The following is a 16,667-nucleotide window of genomic DNA, read 5'->3' on the forward strand; positions in this document are numbered from 1 at the left end:
GCACATTCACTGACAACTATGCTATTATCTATCATCACCTAAATATCTAACAACATCACCTTATGGTCTTTCAGACAATCGCGAGAGAGGCATACTCTAGGGCTCAAGCGTCAATAAAAGCTAGGTTCAAATGAAGTTAGTAAAATCGTTTCTTAAAACTGTATAACTGTAAGTATAGCAAGCAACTCTAGATGAAAATAATTGATATCAAATAAAATTATTATATTTCATTATTGTGTTAAATTGTAAAAAATGCATCGCTTAGAAACAAATCCTACCTTACACTGTGTTCAACAACGCGCAAAGAATTGCTCAACCTGGCACATTGTTTTGGTGTTCAATTTTTGTACCTGAATTTATTGTTCAAAAATGAACGCAATAGTGTGCTCTCAGTGTTTGAGGCTTTGCACAATTATATGTTCAGTTTTGTACAAATAGTTTTAAGAGTGCAGGTAGTACAGGTAAAAATCCATTGTAGTGCTTAATACTGCGTTGACTAAATTAAATCATATGTAACTCTCAAGACAATTGTAGTATATTCATAACCAGTTAAATAAGAGATAAAAAATCACTAGCGCGATACTATCAGATGAATGGTTTAGAGTCAGGACACAGAGTTCATAGCCAAATTATTATTTCAGCCAAAATTATACTCACTTCGTAAATTCCGTATTTGAAAAGCATTTTAACTCGCAGTCCGGTGAAGAGATTTATATGAAGAGTGGCATTACTAACAGATTATGTTTTCAGGTTTTATATCGAACTGTTTTGCTAATGCCATAACAGCAGATGTTCCGTGCGTGCGCGGAAAAACAATGATGTTTGGTTTATATTGAACTATACCCTCAAACATAAAACCGTAAGTCAGGAACGACCGTCGTCAAACATATTGATTGATACAGCTAGCGTGTAACTTCTTCCAATTCCAAAAGTATGTGGTGTGACTATTTCCTGAACCTAACCCCATTGTTAGTTTACGAAATGAATCGAAAACGTTCACGTCTACTTGTAGGCTTATATTAAAAACACGCGCCATTTTTCTAGTTTATCTTACGTGGTGTGGAGCGTCCTCTTCCGGGAAAGCTAAAAGGTCAATTAAGGTCCATTATTTCAACAAGCCTAGTTTACTTATTCGGTACCATTACTTACTTATGTTAATTGGCGTTATATTGCTAGGATACCAGAGTCAGGCACAGTTAGGAAGTAATCTAATCCAAAAATAGATTTAAGAATGATTTACGAAAAGTGAGTGTTTTTATGTAACTCAAGGTATAAGTTTGAAAACGGCATTTCATATTTAGGTAATAATACAGTCTTTCTGAAAAAAGGAATATATGAGGGTTACTCACTCATAAATGAGATGATTGGATTACATATTACACGGTATTACAATACCTTCTAAGATTACATCAAAATCGGCTGATTTCCACATAAAGTTATATTTTATCGAATAATAAAAATGAGATTATGAATTATCTTAATGCGTTATACTGCCACCTCTTCGGCGACGTATAAGAGCTAATGTTAAGAGTACGTCATTTTCCCAATTTTTCCTTTTCCATAGATGCAAAATACTTTTGGCTACATACTTCAGGGCTTGATTATGAAAACGATAGTTTTAGACTTTATGGGTCACGCTGTGTTATATAATATTGTAGTTTAGTGGCCAAGGAAAGCCGTTTTATATCCATTGTTTTTGAACAAATGACGTGATATTGGAAATCGTTTCTACCTGGCGTGCGCTTTCAACCCATTAGCGTCCCAATAATAAAACTTGTTTATCCCAAAATCGGAAAATCCATTACGGCTGCTATATTTTATATCATAATATATTAATCAAAACTATATCATTGTGTACACAGACTGTAAAAAATGTAAAATACAAGAGAACGGAGTGGAATGACTGAGCCCATAAGTAGATAAGAACCCGGGGAAGTATGAAACGAGCTACATTCTCAGTACAAAAACGTACGAACAACAAGTTTTCATCGCGTACCATACATATGACTATTCTTAGGCTGGACTTGAAACTAGCAAACGGTCTTTGTAGAAAACAAGTCGGCCGTAACGTCTTTAGAGCTTCCGGTAAACCTGTCTCTAGAAAAATGGCGTCCTTCGTGCAGCGCAAAGCCGACTTCTCTTCTCAAGTTAACTTTGATTTAAAAGATACAAGTTCAAAATCGGTCCATACTATTTTGAAATTGCAATGAAACAATAAAAGAAGCTACGTGTTCAGAGAAAATTTGAAATCGAGAAAAAGGCTAAAAGTGGAGAACGAGACACGATCTTCTGGCCCTTGCTTTTCTTTTGCGGACTCTCAAAGAAACTGGCGACAAATATTTCAGCTTGTGAGTTGATGTTGGAGATCTTTTATTTTTAGAATTAGGTGATAAAGTTCTTTGTAATTTTTTTATTTTTTCAGCGCTTAGAGTTTTGCAATAACGGGACACTTGGCTACAATTAAAGCAAGAATATTTCCCAGACTTCAACTCAGCAAAAGGGGCATTGCTTGGTGGTTTAAACCAAACTAAACAATCCAAAGCAGAATAATGTTCAACTGGATACGAAAAAATTTGCACTTTATTGGTTTAAATGCAATACTGCTCAAACAGGAAATCGCTTCTTCTCTTAGTCCAGGGCAAATCACAAAACAGTCGTCACCTCTGCTGAAACTAACATGATTATCGACCGCCAAATTCTAGATTACGGGAATTGTTCCGAGTTGTTAAACCTAATATCCTTCAATTAGATTAATTTTAATCAATAAATAATAATTACATTACCAGTTACCATTCACGCTTAAGGCGTCCGGCAAAGTTCTTCCCACGCTGCTACTTCCGCTTTGAAACTGAAAGCCCATAGCCAACTCGCTCGAGGCTGCGCATCACGACGCGAGCGCGGATCGAGTGGGCTATGGTTTAGGAAACGTGTCTCTTTGGGAGTTTGGGGGCTCGAATTGGCAATTTTTATTTTTCCAGTTCTTATAATGGAATTATTTTTATTATAATATAAATTAATTATCACGAAGATCGAACATCTAATATTGCATGATTTCGAATTTTCCCCGAATTGCAAGATTCAAAGAGAATTCTTCAACACCATAATAACAGACGTTGAAATTAAAAATACAATTAAGAAACTTAAACCAAAATTGTCTTCAGGCGTCGATGGAATCCCAAACTTTATTATCAAGGGCTGTAGTGATCTGCTGTCCCCTGCACTTGCGAGAATATACAATCTCTCCCTGGAGCTAGGTTTCTTTCCCTCAACATGGAAAGCGGCACTAGTAACACCCATATTTAAAAAGGGGCATCAGGGAGATCCTTCTAACTATCGACCAATCTCCCTACTTAACAGTTTAAGCATGGTCTTTGACATGATAATGAGTTCTAAATTATACACATGGATTAAGGTGAATCTTCCGGAAAGCCAACATGGCTTCGTAAAAGGAAGATCCATCGAAACTAATCTCCTAAGCACATTGCAATACATAGCGCCCATTATCGAAGGGGGGGGGACAGGTTGACATAATATATGTCGACCTGTCCAAAGCGTTTGACAGGGTCTCACACAGAGTGCTAATTCAAAAACTAGAATACTACGACCTGTCAGGAAAATTGTTAGAGTGGATTAAAAGCTACTTAAGCAACCGCACAAGCACCCTAAAAATCAAAGGGCAAAAAACCAATGTCACATACAAAGTAACATGTGGCGTTCCACAGGGGTCATCGCTAGGCCCATTACTATTTAATATTTACACAGCCGATGTACCGTCTCAAATTAATCACTCGAAAATCTTCCAATTTGCTGATGATAATAAACTTCTGAATTCCATATCGACCGAGTCGGACTGCGAGAAACTCGAAGCCGATCTCTTAAATCTTAATAATTGGTGCATCCAAAACAATATACGCATCAACAATGACAAAACATTTATAATGTCATTCACTAGAAGGAAAACTCAAATTACGTATAATTACAAATTAAGTGGTAAAAGTCTCAACAGAGTTGAAACTATAAGGGACTTAGGAGTAATTTTTGATAAAAAAACTAAATTTCATTGCACAGGTTAAAAATACCTTAACTGATTGTCATAAAAAGCTAGGTTTATGCCTTAAAATCGCCAAAGATATAAATTCACTAACCTGCTTTATAAAACTTTACCTGACACTTGTTAAACCAAAACTAATTTTTGGAGGCCTGCTGTACAGTGGCTGCAGTGAATACCAATTATCTAAACTTGAACGGATACAGAATAAGTTCCTAAGTTATTATAAATATTATTTTCAATCCAAAGCCTCACACAAGACGATCCTAGATAAATTAAAATTAGATACCATCAGAGAAACCCTTATCAAATTGGATATCGCATTCCTGCAAAAACTAAAGAGAAATTATATAGACTGCTCCTTTCTGTTAGAAAAAATTAATTTAAACGTTCCTAACAAGGAAACTCGTCAAAGGAACAACAGAATATTCCAACCTAACATAACCTCAATAGAGCCCATGAGCAGAATGATGAAAAATTATGACAAATACGGCTCTCGTGTAGATCTTTTTGACAAGGGTAAATTATCCCTAAAAGAAATTCATCTGTAAAATTTTAGGACCTTTAATGTATATTTTTAATGTATATTTTCATTTTCTTTTATTTTTTATCAATCTGTAAATGATTGTTCAATTCCACTCCTCACCTTTAAATTATTACCCCCACCCCCGTGCAAATACTTGCAGGTCAAACCTATGTACCGTTTATTTGCACGCAATAAACATTATTATTATTATTATTATCTGTCATTTGGGCCTTTATTCAGTTTTCGTAATTGCAACGTTTGTTTGTTTGTTTGTTAAAAAGCCTGGCGCGACTTTCGAACGCGCCGCGGTCACTTCACTCGCATAAGCGTCAAATAGTTATATTTGACGCGTCATTTAGATTTCGGTAATAAACCGGAAGTGTTTAGCCGTAGGTTTAAAGTGTTATTGCCATAATTTTCGCCATCCACAAACTTAAATTGCTTGAAAAATCTAGTTTATTGTGATATGTTTACTTTTGTATTTGGATTCGTAGCAACTTATAAAATTGCAATCAAAGTATTGTACAGTTTGAAAAAGGCCTAGTTCAAATTTTGTTTCGCTTGATGACGTAGTAAGGAGAAATTTTCTCTCTTGATGTCACTCACGTGACGCCTGTTTGTGTCTCAGCGCCGCGTTAAGCCTATTTTATTCAGATTCGCTCCGCGGCATTAGTAGACTCGGGAGTCTGGGAGGCTTGGCTTTTTCGCGAGATGCCGTGAGTGACGTAGCAAGGAGAAAAACCCGCCAAATATCTTCTCCAAAAATTTGCTTTTGCCCCCAAAATTTTTAGTTTTCGAAGTGTTTTTTCTATGTTTTACTTCATATTTAAGTATTTATTAAGCATATTTTAGGAGTCAGAAGAGTTTAAACTCTCAAAAAAGAAAGGTTTCCTTTAGATTTGAGATAATTTTTAAATGAGGTCGCTATTCCTTTAAGCGAAACAACGTGATGAATAAATATTTCACAATTTGATTATAGTCAGAAGTAAGATAAGGGACTAGAAGTAAAGAGCTCTAGTATTGGTGGTAATAGATCCTGCAGGCACTAGTGAACAAATTTGAGGATTTTATTCGCCGTTTCCATCCCTGCGCCTACACTAGACTGAGAAACAAAATTGGTCGAGTTCCAAAAACATTTCCTACCCCCATTCCCCTCAACCTAAAGCCGGGGTTGTACACGGACGAAGCGGGTGCTTGAATCGAGTTCGGCCATCGTCTACCGCCACCCGAGAGAGAGTCTCACGTTTTGGGGGGAAAACTCAGTAACCGCTACCAGAGGGTCAACCACTGCTGTCTTATCAAGAATATTCACCTTCGCCGAGTGAAGAATTTTAGTAAACTCGATACTTCTAGTCCCCTATCTTACTTCTGTTATAGTTTATTAGCATTTAAGTTTCAATGTTTCTTTCTCCTTAAGCACTGACACTGTAATTTTTTACCGGATTTAGATAAATCTTATATGGATGTATTTAATTTCGTTGGTACGGAGGCCAGTTCCTCCTAACCCTTAAATCAAGTACTCAACTCTTATTTAAGCCCTAAACGTCTCGTTTCAATTTTGCGTTGTTTCTAAAATTGTTCTTGTTCTTGTTGAATCGTGTCGTTTGTATCTTTCTACTCGGCTCTCGAAGTTGGGGACGCATGCTAGATGGGGTGTTCTCTCTTTTCCCCCCTCTTGCTTTGGCTTCCCGCTCGCGTTCTTAACTCTACACACGCTAGCTTGGGTCCTCATCAATGCGTAGTATCACACCTTCTCGGTGGTGAGAGCTGGTAACCACTACGTTGTGTGGGCTAAGCAGATACGCGTCCTTCCCAAGCCAAGGTGTTGAGGCATCGTGCCGAGGGCTGCATGGTACTGGGGAAGTAATACTACGGTATCGCTAACGATCCCCTCGGGGCACCAGGCGACACCCCGTTGTATCTAGCCTTCCACCCGGGTGGGGGACTACCGGGTGGTGACCGTTTAATTGCCCCCTTACTCGTGGGATTCTTATGGATAACACATCAAACAACAACTCTAAAACTACAATACCTACGGTCTGCTCAGGGCAGAACCCACACAGATACCACTACCCTAGGGCCTGTATCCAGCGATACTCGTGCCGATTTATCGGTGCGTGTGACTGGTAAGGCTTTGAAACGTACCGTGCGACGTCGCCGTAAACGAGAGATTGCTCGGGAAAAGGCCAAATCGGGGTCTGAAACGGCCTCCACCCCCGCTGGGGGTGCGGTGGCACGTGGCACCCAATTGAAGAGGCCTAGAACAGAGGACTCGACTCCCTCGCCCAGCACCTCGCAGGCGGCGGCAAAAAGGGCTAAGTCCTATAGTGACGCCGCCAGCGCAAAAAAGATGGCCATTGTTAAAAAAGGCTATCCGAAGGCGGTCATTACGGAGGAAGACGTGGGCCTAATCCAGAAGGCGATTCTAGGGGCGCTGGATGGAATACCTTCGGGGAGCCGTCTACCGCGCCTTGCGAATTTTAGCCTGACTAAGAGCTGCTAAGAAGGACTCCTGGCGGACCTTCTGTGAGCAAGTCTCCAATGTCCCTGCTACGGCTAGGGTCATGAAGATTCTAGCACACGACAGCACACATCGACTTAATGCTATTAAGCTGCGGGAGGGTGTGTACACTAAGTCTGGGGCTAAGACTCTCAAGCACATGCTGGAGGTCCATTTTCCTGACTCTACTTTTATCAATCCAACAAACCCCGACTCTCTCTACCCTGTCCTGCACAGCTAAAAGGGAAGACTGGCTTGTAGCCAGACAGGTTGTCACGATTCCAAAGCTTCGGTGGGCTGTCAACTGTTTTGAGCCCTACAAATCTCCGGGACCCGATGGGGTCTTCCCTCTGCTTTTGCAGGAGGGCTTAGAACACATCGCCTCTCCGCTATGCAAGATTTACAGACTCTGCATTGCTCTCGGTCACATACCTCGTGACTGGAAACGCTCTAGGGTCATCTTTATTCCCAAGCCCGGGAAGGCTTCCTATCTCGAGGCGAAGGCATTTAGGCCCATATGCCTGACCTCCTTCCTCAAAATTCTGGAGAAGCTGGTGGACAGGTACATTAGAGACGAGGTACTTTCGGTAACTCCTCTCTCTTCTTCACAATTTGCTTACCAAAAAGGCAAATCCACTGAGACGGCCCTTCACGGCCTTACGAATTGCCTGGATAGGGCATTCGAGTTTCAGGAAATTTCACTGGCCGTCTTCCTCGATATTGAGGGGGCCTTTGACAAGGTCTCTAGCTCGGTTATTACTGAAGCTGTTAAGAGATTTGCCATCAGCGACATTCTTGGCCGCTGGATCAAGTCCATGCTTACCGACCACGAGGTGTCGGCGTCCCTCCTTGGGGACTCTCTAGGGGTGACTACCAGCAGGGGCTGCCCTCAGGGTGGAGTGCTCTCCCCCCTGTTGTGGTGCCTGGTGGTGGACGAACTGTTGGGGAGGCTCGGGGGTGCTGGGGGCTGTAGCTGCTTCGGGTATGCGGACGATGTAGCGATAGTCTTTACCGGGAAGTTCCCGGATACTGTTACCGCGCTTATGAGATCTGCTCTCTCTAGCGTGGAGCAATGGTGTCAGGCGGTTAACCTCACCGTTAATCCTGATAAAACTGTCCTTGTTCCTTTTACGAGGAAGAATACTAAGGATCTGTTCAATGATATCTCCTTCTTTGGCCAGGTCCTGACAAAGTCCTCCGAGGTGAAATACCTGGGGGTGACCTTTGATTGCAGACTCACATGGAAGCCGCATCTTGATCGGTGTTAAGAAGGCCAAGATGCTCTTCTGGAGGACCAGGAGCTCTGTCGGCCAGACTTGGGGCCTCAACCCCAAGGCTGTACACTGGCTCTATACTGGGATCATCAGACCCATACTATCTTACGGGGCACTTGTCTGGTGGACAAGGGTCCGGCTTTAGACGGTGCAGGCTGCCCTGCGCAAGCTTCAAAGGCTTGCCTGCATTGGTGTTACGGGGGCCATGAGATCGACCCCAACTGCTTCCCTGGAGGTGCTCCTTGACATGCTTCCTCTTCATTGAGGAGGAGGCTGTCATGGGGGCCTACAGGCTCAACATTAGTGGCTGCTGGGTTCCAAGACTTTGGGATTACAGCCATACGAAGCTCTTTCGGGAGTACGCCGCCCTTGAGCCGTCGTTAACGATGTGCTCTGACAAAACCGTTACCAGTTTTGACTTCACCAAGCCATTCAGCATCCACTTCCTTAGTCGGGCAGAATGGACTAACCTGCTGCCTCTTGGCACTGGGGGTGAAACTATTTGGTTCACCGATGGTTCCAAGACTGATTCCGGCGCTGGCGCCGGCTATTACTGCAAAACCACCAGGGTCGGTTTTTCTGCTTGCCTGGGCACCTTCGCTAGTGTGTTCCAGGCGGAAATTGCCGCGATCTGTTATTGCGCAGATTACTGTATTAACAAAGAGTATACCGGACGGACTGTGAGAATTTATTCTGACAGTCAGGCCGCCCTGAACGCGCTGAACCAGTGTCAGATTACCTCTCAACTGGTGCGCAGCTGCCTTGATCTGCTAGCGCGACTGGCATCCTGTAACAGGGTTCTGTTGTACTGGGTGCCAGGGCATAGCGGATATCATGGCAATGAGCAAGCCGATAGATTTGCGAAAAGGGGTGCGGAGGCCAAGCTCTTAGGGCACGTCAAACGGTGTCTGCATGACAGGTTGACTGTCATACAAAACCAGCTCTGGCATAACATGGAGGGCCAGAGACAGACAAAACTGTTAGTCAATGGTCCCTGCAGGTCTCGTGGTAGAGACCTAATTTCGCTCAGCAGATGGGATATTAGGCTGGCCACCGGTCTTCTGACCGGGCACTGTCGGCTTAATAGGCACCTCCATCTGATGGGTTTTGCCGACGACCCTCTCTGTAGGTCGTGTCAGGAGAAGGAAGAAACATCCGTCCACGTACTTTGCGAGTGCGACTGCTTCGCCTCGCTTAGACTATTCTTTTGATTCGCACACTTTGGAACCCTCGCGGGTCTCCTCTATTACGGTGTAGCGAATTCTTCGCTACGCTGTGGCCACGGGTCAATTCAAGGCCTGAACACGAGGGTGCACAATATGCCTGTGGCATCGGTGCTAGGGCGCGACTCCCCCACTCACTAATAATAATACAAACTTATTTACCCAGATATAGAAATGTTTCTTTTTTTATGAACAAATACTGAAGTTAAAATTTATGAAATATTAATGCAGTATACAAAGCATAGCAAATATACTGTAAATCATACGACATTTTACAACCAATAAGCATATTCTTGTACACATTAAAATCATCCGATGAGGGAAAAACGGGAAAGGAAGAGATAAAACTTTGGAGGGATATTATCTTTACGTGTTTGAGAATTGTCAATTTCCCTAAATTTGCCTAGAAAGTTCCGATTTAACTTTGTCGCTCTTCAAAAACCTGCTAAAGGAAGTCATTTTCTTTTTTTATGGCTTCCATCACTGAAACCACATACACGTCTTTATCGTATTTTGCTGTTACGAACTCTACAACAGAAATATCATCAAATGTAATTGTATTCACCTTGGCATCAACAGATATATCATCTAATGTAATTGTATTCACCTTGGCATCAACAGAAATATCATCAAATGTAATTATATTCACGTTAGTACCAACATCTTCATCTATAGCGACCATAACATTTGTGCTGAACGAATCACTTGAAATTCTGTACATTTGTAATTTACTGTGTGATGTGGGAATGAATTTATATTGGCTTCGAGGGCCAATGACAGTATTAGTCTCGGAAAGATTTTCTTTAAGAGATAGTTGATGAAGTTTAACATCCTCTTTCGAAATGAAAAAAAATTAGTACAAGAATTCTTCTTACTGGCCATTCATAGAATTGTATAAGGCTTTAATATCTGATTGTTTTCGATGTTTTGCAAGGAAGCACGACATAACAATACCGTCACAGGGGCTTTTACCATGCGAATAATCAAAGAAATTCCATTCTGCGGCTAGTCAAAATCCGAATAGTGGAAACCTAAATCTAGCATATTGTTTGCATTTTTTGTATTGCGAAGCATCTACATCGCTAAAGCAGTGTAGATGTGTGAAGTGTGGTAAAATTACAAAGAAAAGCCACACCTTCAACCGAAACCTCCAAAAAAGAAAAAGTGAAATTCCAAATGATCATGTAATTGAAAAGTGAAAGCTTAAGTCGAACAAAAGAAAGATAGAGGAGGAGAAAATTCAAAAAATTCAAGAGGACAAAAGAAAGAAGTTACAAGAGGAAGAAATAAAAAATTTTGAAGAGGACAAAAGAAAAAAGGTGCAAGAGGTAAAAAGAAAAATGGTAGAAAAGCAGAAAAGACACAAGACCAAAAAGGAAAAACAACAAAAGGCCAAAGAGGATAAACAAAAGGCCAAAGAGGATAAACAAAAAAATGACAAAAAGAATAAACTACAAAACTTAAGAGACAAATAAGAAAAATAAAAATTGGAGAAGGATAAAAAAGCAGAAGACGATTTTAGTTTTGAGAAGTTACAAGAGGAAGAAATAAAAAAATTTTGAAGTGGACAAAAGAAAAAAGGTGCAAGAGGTAAAAAGAAAAATGGTAGAAAAGCAGAAAAGGCACAAGACCAAAGAGGAAAACCAACAAAAGGCCAAAAGGCCAAAGAGGATAAACAACAAAAGGCCAAAGAGGATAAACAAAAATATGCCAAAAAGAATAAACTACAAAACTTAAGAGACAAATAAGAAAAAGAAAAATTGGAGAAGGATAAAAAAGCAGAAGACGATTTTAGTGAGAAGGAGTCAATTGCAAGCGAAGAGTCTAATGGTAAGGGTGAAATTATAAGTGCCATAAATATAATTTCCTAATTTTTTTCTTGTATATAGACGATAATCTCAAATGGACGAAAAAATGAAAGTGATTTCATCGGTAATAAAAGTGAGAGTGAAAATTCAGACACTGAGAATAGTTCAGAAATAATTCCAAAGTTTAAAAAGTAAAATTTTGTCCGTGTAATATTTTAAAAGAGTACATATATCACTATTTAAAAAGTGTTTAAAAAGATATCACTAAATTCATTTTGTAATAAATTCGTTGTTTTTAAATAATTTTTAAATAATTCCAAATTATTTAAAAAAATTTTGTCCGTGTTATATTTTAAAAGAGTACAAATATATTTAAAAAGAGATTACTAAATTCATTTTGTAACAAATTCATTGTTTAATAAATATATTCATTTTTAATTGAAGAATGTTACAAATTTATTTTGACGATACATTCAACCGAGAAAGTAACCGAGTTACTTTCAAGTAGAGATGGGCCGATACCAGTTTAAACCGATACCGATATGATCCGATACTTGGGAAACCGATATCAAACCGATACCGATATGGTTTCGGTATCGGCCCATCTCTATTGATGATTCTCGATCCAATTTCGGTACTTGAAACTATAAAACTGGCTTATTATACGAAAAACCCATTTTAGACACTAGTTACGTTATCCAAAAATAGATGAAAAACTGTGCTGTCTCAGAGTTTAGGTCTTATGGCGTCATCTACTCTCAACATAAGTATTTATTTTGTTAAAAAAATATCGGGTAGAAATATCGGTTCATTTTTAACCGATACCGATATATCGGTTAAGGCCAAATATCGGTACCGATACCGATATGGCATCGGTATCGGCCCATCTCAACTTTCAAGTTACTTTTCGTCTTGAATTCGCGGAGAGTAACCGAGAAAGTAACCGAGTTACTTTCAAGTTACTATTTTATTCCACATTACGGAGAGTATTAGAGAAAGTAACCCAGTTACTTTTCGCCTCGAGTTTGCGGAGAGTATGGCAAGGGTGAAAATAATAGTTCCCTAAATATAATTTCCTAATTTTATTCCTTGTACATAGACGATAATCTCAAAGAGGAAGAAGAAAATGAAAGTGATTTCATCGGTAATAAAAGTGAGAGTGAAAATTCACACTCTGATAGTAGTTTGGAAATAATTCCAAAGTTTAAAAAGTAAAATTTAGTCAGTGTAATATTTTAAAAGAGTACAAATATCACTATATAAAAAGTGTTTAAAAAGATATTACTAAATTCATTTTGTAATAAATTCATTGTTTTTGAATAATTCCAAAGCTTAAAAATTAACATTTTGTCAGTGTTATATTTTAAAAGAGTACAAATATCGCAATTTAAGTAGTGTTAATAAAGAGATTACTAAATTCATTTTATAACAAATTCATTGTTTAATAAATATATTCATTTTTAATTGAAGAAGCCTAACAAATTTTAAAAAATTTTATTTTCATTGAAAAAATGTTTGAAGAATCAGAAAAAATTAGAGACTTCATATTTAATTAAAACAAACCAGGAAAAAATAAAATACGGTACTAAAATTTTCAGCTGATAGTATCCCTTTAAGAATTCTTTTGTTTGACTATTTTCAAGTTTTTAAACACGCATGATTATGATATTGGAAGGCGCAAAAGATTTATTTAAATAAACATTTGGTTTGATACTTGCCACGTTTATTTACAGCATGTAATTTGGGCTTAATTTCCCTAGTTGTTATTTAATTATGGTATTCATTATAAATTTATTCCAGTCAATAAATATCTGTTTTTTACGTTTAAAGGTAAAAGTTGCATATTTTGAAGGGTTTTTCCAAAGAAAATTGTTTTTTGACTACAGAAAGGCTTTTGAGGATAATTAGCGATTGCGTCCTGCTGCCAAAAAATAGACCTTAACAGGGAAAAGCTAAGAGTAACTATAATTAATTTTAAATGAATCTAAAATGTAAGTTTCACAATGAATGTGTGAGAGGGATTAAAAAAATGTTCAAAGACAGTCATACGTGAAGGTTGGATTTAAAAGTGTGTGAGTTAAACATCATCGTATGAATGCCTATAACAATTTTGTTAATCACTCAAATGAACAATTCAATGATGAAAAAATATTTACACACATTTAATCCTAGGATTGTCAAATTGAGACTATATAATTGCCAGAAAAATAGTAAGCATGTGTTTCAATATTATATTTTTTAAGGTAAAAAAAAAGGGAAGGGGAGTTTGTTAAATTAATCCTAATATACTTAAAGATGCTTTTTAAAAGTGGTAGTGATTTGAGGTGTAGAATCTGCAGTTTAGTTCAGAGAGTTAATGAGGTGCCTTGTATTTCGTTAGTGACATCTCCAATCCAGTTGATTTTAGGTTTTTTTCTATATTTATTACTATTGAACTCAGATGGCGTTGGTAGTTAATGTCATTAATTGTAGTTTTTTTACTGGTTCCATCGCGCTATTTTGTTTTGTTGATGAAGAATCTGCAGTTCAGTTCAGAGAGTTAATGAGTTGCCTTGTGTTTGGTAGCGACATCTCCAATCCAGTTGATTTTAGTTTTTTTTTATATTTATTACTATTGAACTCAGATGGCATTACTGCTTAACGTCATTAATTGGCAGCATTTTTTTACTGGTTCCCTCGACCTTGTTTTGTTGGGCAAACGTCCGTTAAACAATGTAATATACCATCATGGTATATTACCTTTAAGGCGTTTTGACGAAAATTGAAGCCCAAGGTTAATCAGTTGGTATTTTAGAGTAACGAGTGAAGTACTTGAGGTTTAATCGAGTGGTGGAGGAGGGGGGATTTGGGGTATATCACCACCCGCGTAAGCGGGGTAGTCAGTTCCTGTAGGGTAGGCATGCTGACAAGTCCCTTATTCCCTCAAAACTTTGTCGCCCTGAAGCTTGGCTTACAGGAGTGCGCCCAACTCCCAACATAGTCAAGTACATAATTTTAGTAACAAACCATTGCTGTTCTAAATTTTAACAACGTTGAGGCAACTTTTGCCCGAAAAAGGTTTTTTTGCGAATCCATAGCTGTTATGAACTTCTATTGTGTTGATGAACTTGTAGGCACGGCTTGCCAAACCGTAACGTAATTATATAGGGAAACCAAAGAGGTGACATGTATTATTTGCCCTTGATACAGCTTGATGTTTTATAGACACTGACTCAAGCCAATAGAAAGATTATTTCTTTGAATATTCTAGGAGAGCGGTCGCTCTCTTAGATAAGACTTGATACTGCCTCTTATGCTAAAGGAGGGTTCTTTGATTGGCCGTAACTTTTTTCGTATTGTGTTTGCTGCTTTGAAATTTTGCCAGTGAACTAAAATTTGGGCCCTAAGTTTGTGGTTAAAATTTCAAAGAGATCCAACTAATAGTTAATTCTATAAAGAAAAGAGTTGATAAGGGTGGTTTTAGAATCTATAAAATTAAACAGACAATTGGTGAAAAATACAATATTGTTCCATAGAGATAACATGGGTTTTTTTTTTGAAAAATGACCTTAATTGGGATCGTGTATAAAGAAAAATATTCATTCGTTACGTTTGGGAACCATCTTAAATGAAAGATAACAGTCCATAGATGTGCCTTTTCTTAGTTTCATTAAGATAAATTCTGAGAGAGCGGTTGCTCTCTTAGATAAGACCTCATACTGCGTTTAATGTATAAGGGTGGTTTTTTGATTCGATGTAACTTTTTTCCTATCATGGTTACTGCTTTGAAAAAATTCCACTGAACTAAAATTCGGACCCTTAATATGTGGTTAAAATTTCAAAGAGATCTCTCCATTAGTTTTTATTATAGAAAATAAAGTTGCTAAGGGTGGTTTTCATTTCCATAAAAACATTCAGACATTTTGGCAAAAAAAGGGAAATTTTCCCATAGGAATAACATGGGAAATGTTTGCTGTGATAGCCAAATGGTCTCGACCATTTTTTGAAGACTATTTATTCGATAGGTCTGAAAATGGTTTTAAATGAAAGGTTGAACATTTTTCTGGTGCCTTTCGAAGTTTTATTGAAAACAATTAATATTAAGTATTATTTTTTGTACTTTTAAGCACATACTTAAACTTACGACCTTTTATTCTGTTGGACTTACGTGGTATAATCCTAGCTAAAATCATAGAGAAACGTACTGTTGGACTTACGCTGTTTTACCGCTAATAGAGCGAAGTTTTTTGTTTACTAAATGCGTCGTCCGCTCTGTTTATGGCCGAGCTTAAGGCGAATTTTTTCACTTTTCATCTAAAAGAAGGGGTTAATTAGTCCCAATTTTATTTTATTCTCGTAAGTTAAACTTCATTTAATTTAATACAAAATAATTTAAAGTTAAGATTTAGCCGATAATTTTTAAATTCACTGATTTCACTAAGCCTCGGTCAAAAGTTCAAGACAGGCTGATTGTACTATTGTAGACTAGAGACCAATTGGCCGTGTTGCGTTCGTTTTAAGGTGTTTCACCTGGTGCCATTGGCCAACGTTAGCCGCTAATTAGGTAATTTCTTTAAATTAAATCAATTTTTGTTGTTTAAAGTAGATCAATGCAAGCTACTCAGAAGGGTTCGTTCCCTGGTTTCTCGACTGGTGCCGTCAGGCAACGGTAACCGCTACGAAGATACGTTTTTTACTGGTAAAATAAATGATGGATTCAATCACACTATCACTAAACCCTGTCACCAAATCAACCAATATTTTTAATTCAGGTCTTTCCAATCATTTGTACTAGGTAACAATTGAATTATTAATTATTTTGCGCCAATTCTAACGTTACCTAAGAAAACAGTAAACAATGGCCAGATTGCCAACGATAAACGCTACCGGCAAACGATAACCACTGCTTAGATCATTTTGATTGTTTCATTAGTGGTAAAATAATTGATAGATTAAATCACACGATCACTAAACCCTGTCAACAAACAACCAATAATTTTTATTCCGGCTCTTCCAATAATTTTTATTAGGTAACATTTAAATTTTTATTATTTATTAGTGCCATCGACCAACAACTATTTAGAATAATTTTTTTCTTTAAATTAGATAAATTTTTGTTGTTTAAGATAGATTAATGCAAACTATATGCATAAGGGTTTGTTACCTGATTTCTAAACTGGTGCCTAGGGTAGAAAAGAAACCATATGTAACATATAACACTAGAAAAGTGTCCATCGATTTCCTACTCCGCCTTTGGTAATGCAAATTAGTTTAATGTTTAATCTACTCGAAAAAGTGGTGCGGAAGCT

General features: G+C 38.1%; 1 long non-coding RNA gene across 1 annotated transcript; it reads left to right on the forward strand.

The window, feature by feature from the left end:
* Positions 1-15,261: 15,261 nt before the first annotated feature.
* Positions 15,262-16,126, forward strand: LOC149611445 (uncharacterized). The gene is made up of 4 exons (XR_016376414.1): positions 15,262-15,408; positions 15,486-15,714; positions 15,801-15,922; positions 15,984-16,126. It is a non-coding gene; the product is annotated as an uncharacterized LOC149611445 (long non-coding RNA).
* Positions 16,127-16,667: the final 541 nt, after the last annotated feature.

The sequence above is a fragment of the Phalangium opilio genome, unplaced genomic scaffold (genome assembly GCF_054372755.1).
Source record: "Phalangium opilio isolate 3A_F unplaced genomic scaffold, DU_Popi_V2 ptg000246l_1, whole genome shotgun sequence".
NCBI classification, from domain to species: Eukaryota; Metazoa; Arthropoda; class Arachnida; order Opiliones; family Phalangiidae; genus Phalangium; species Phalangium opilio.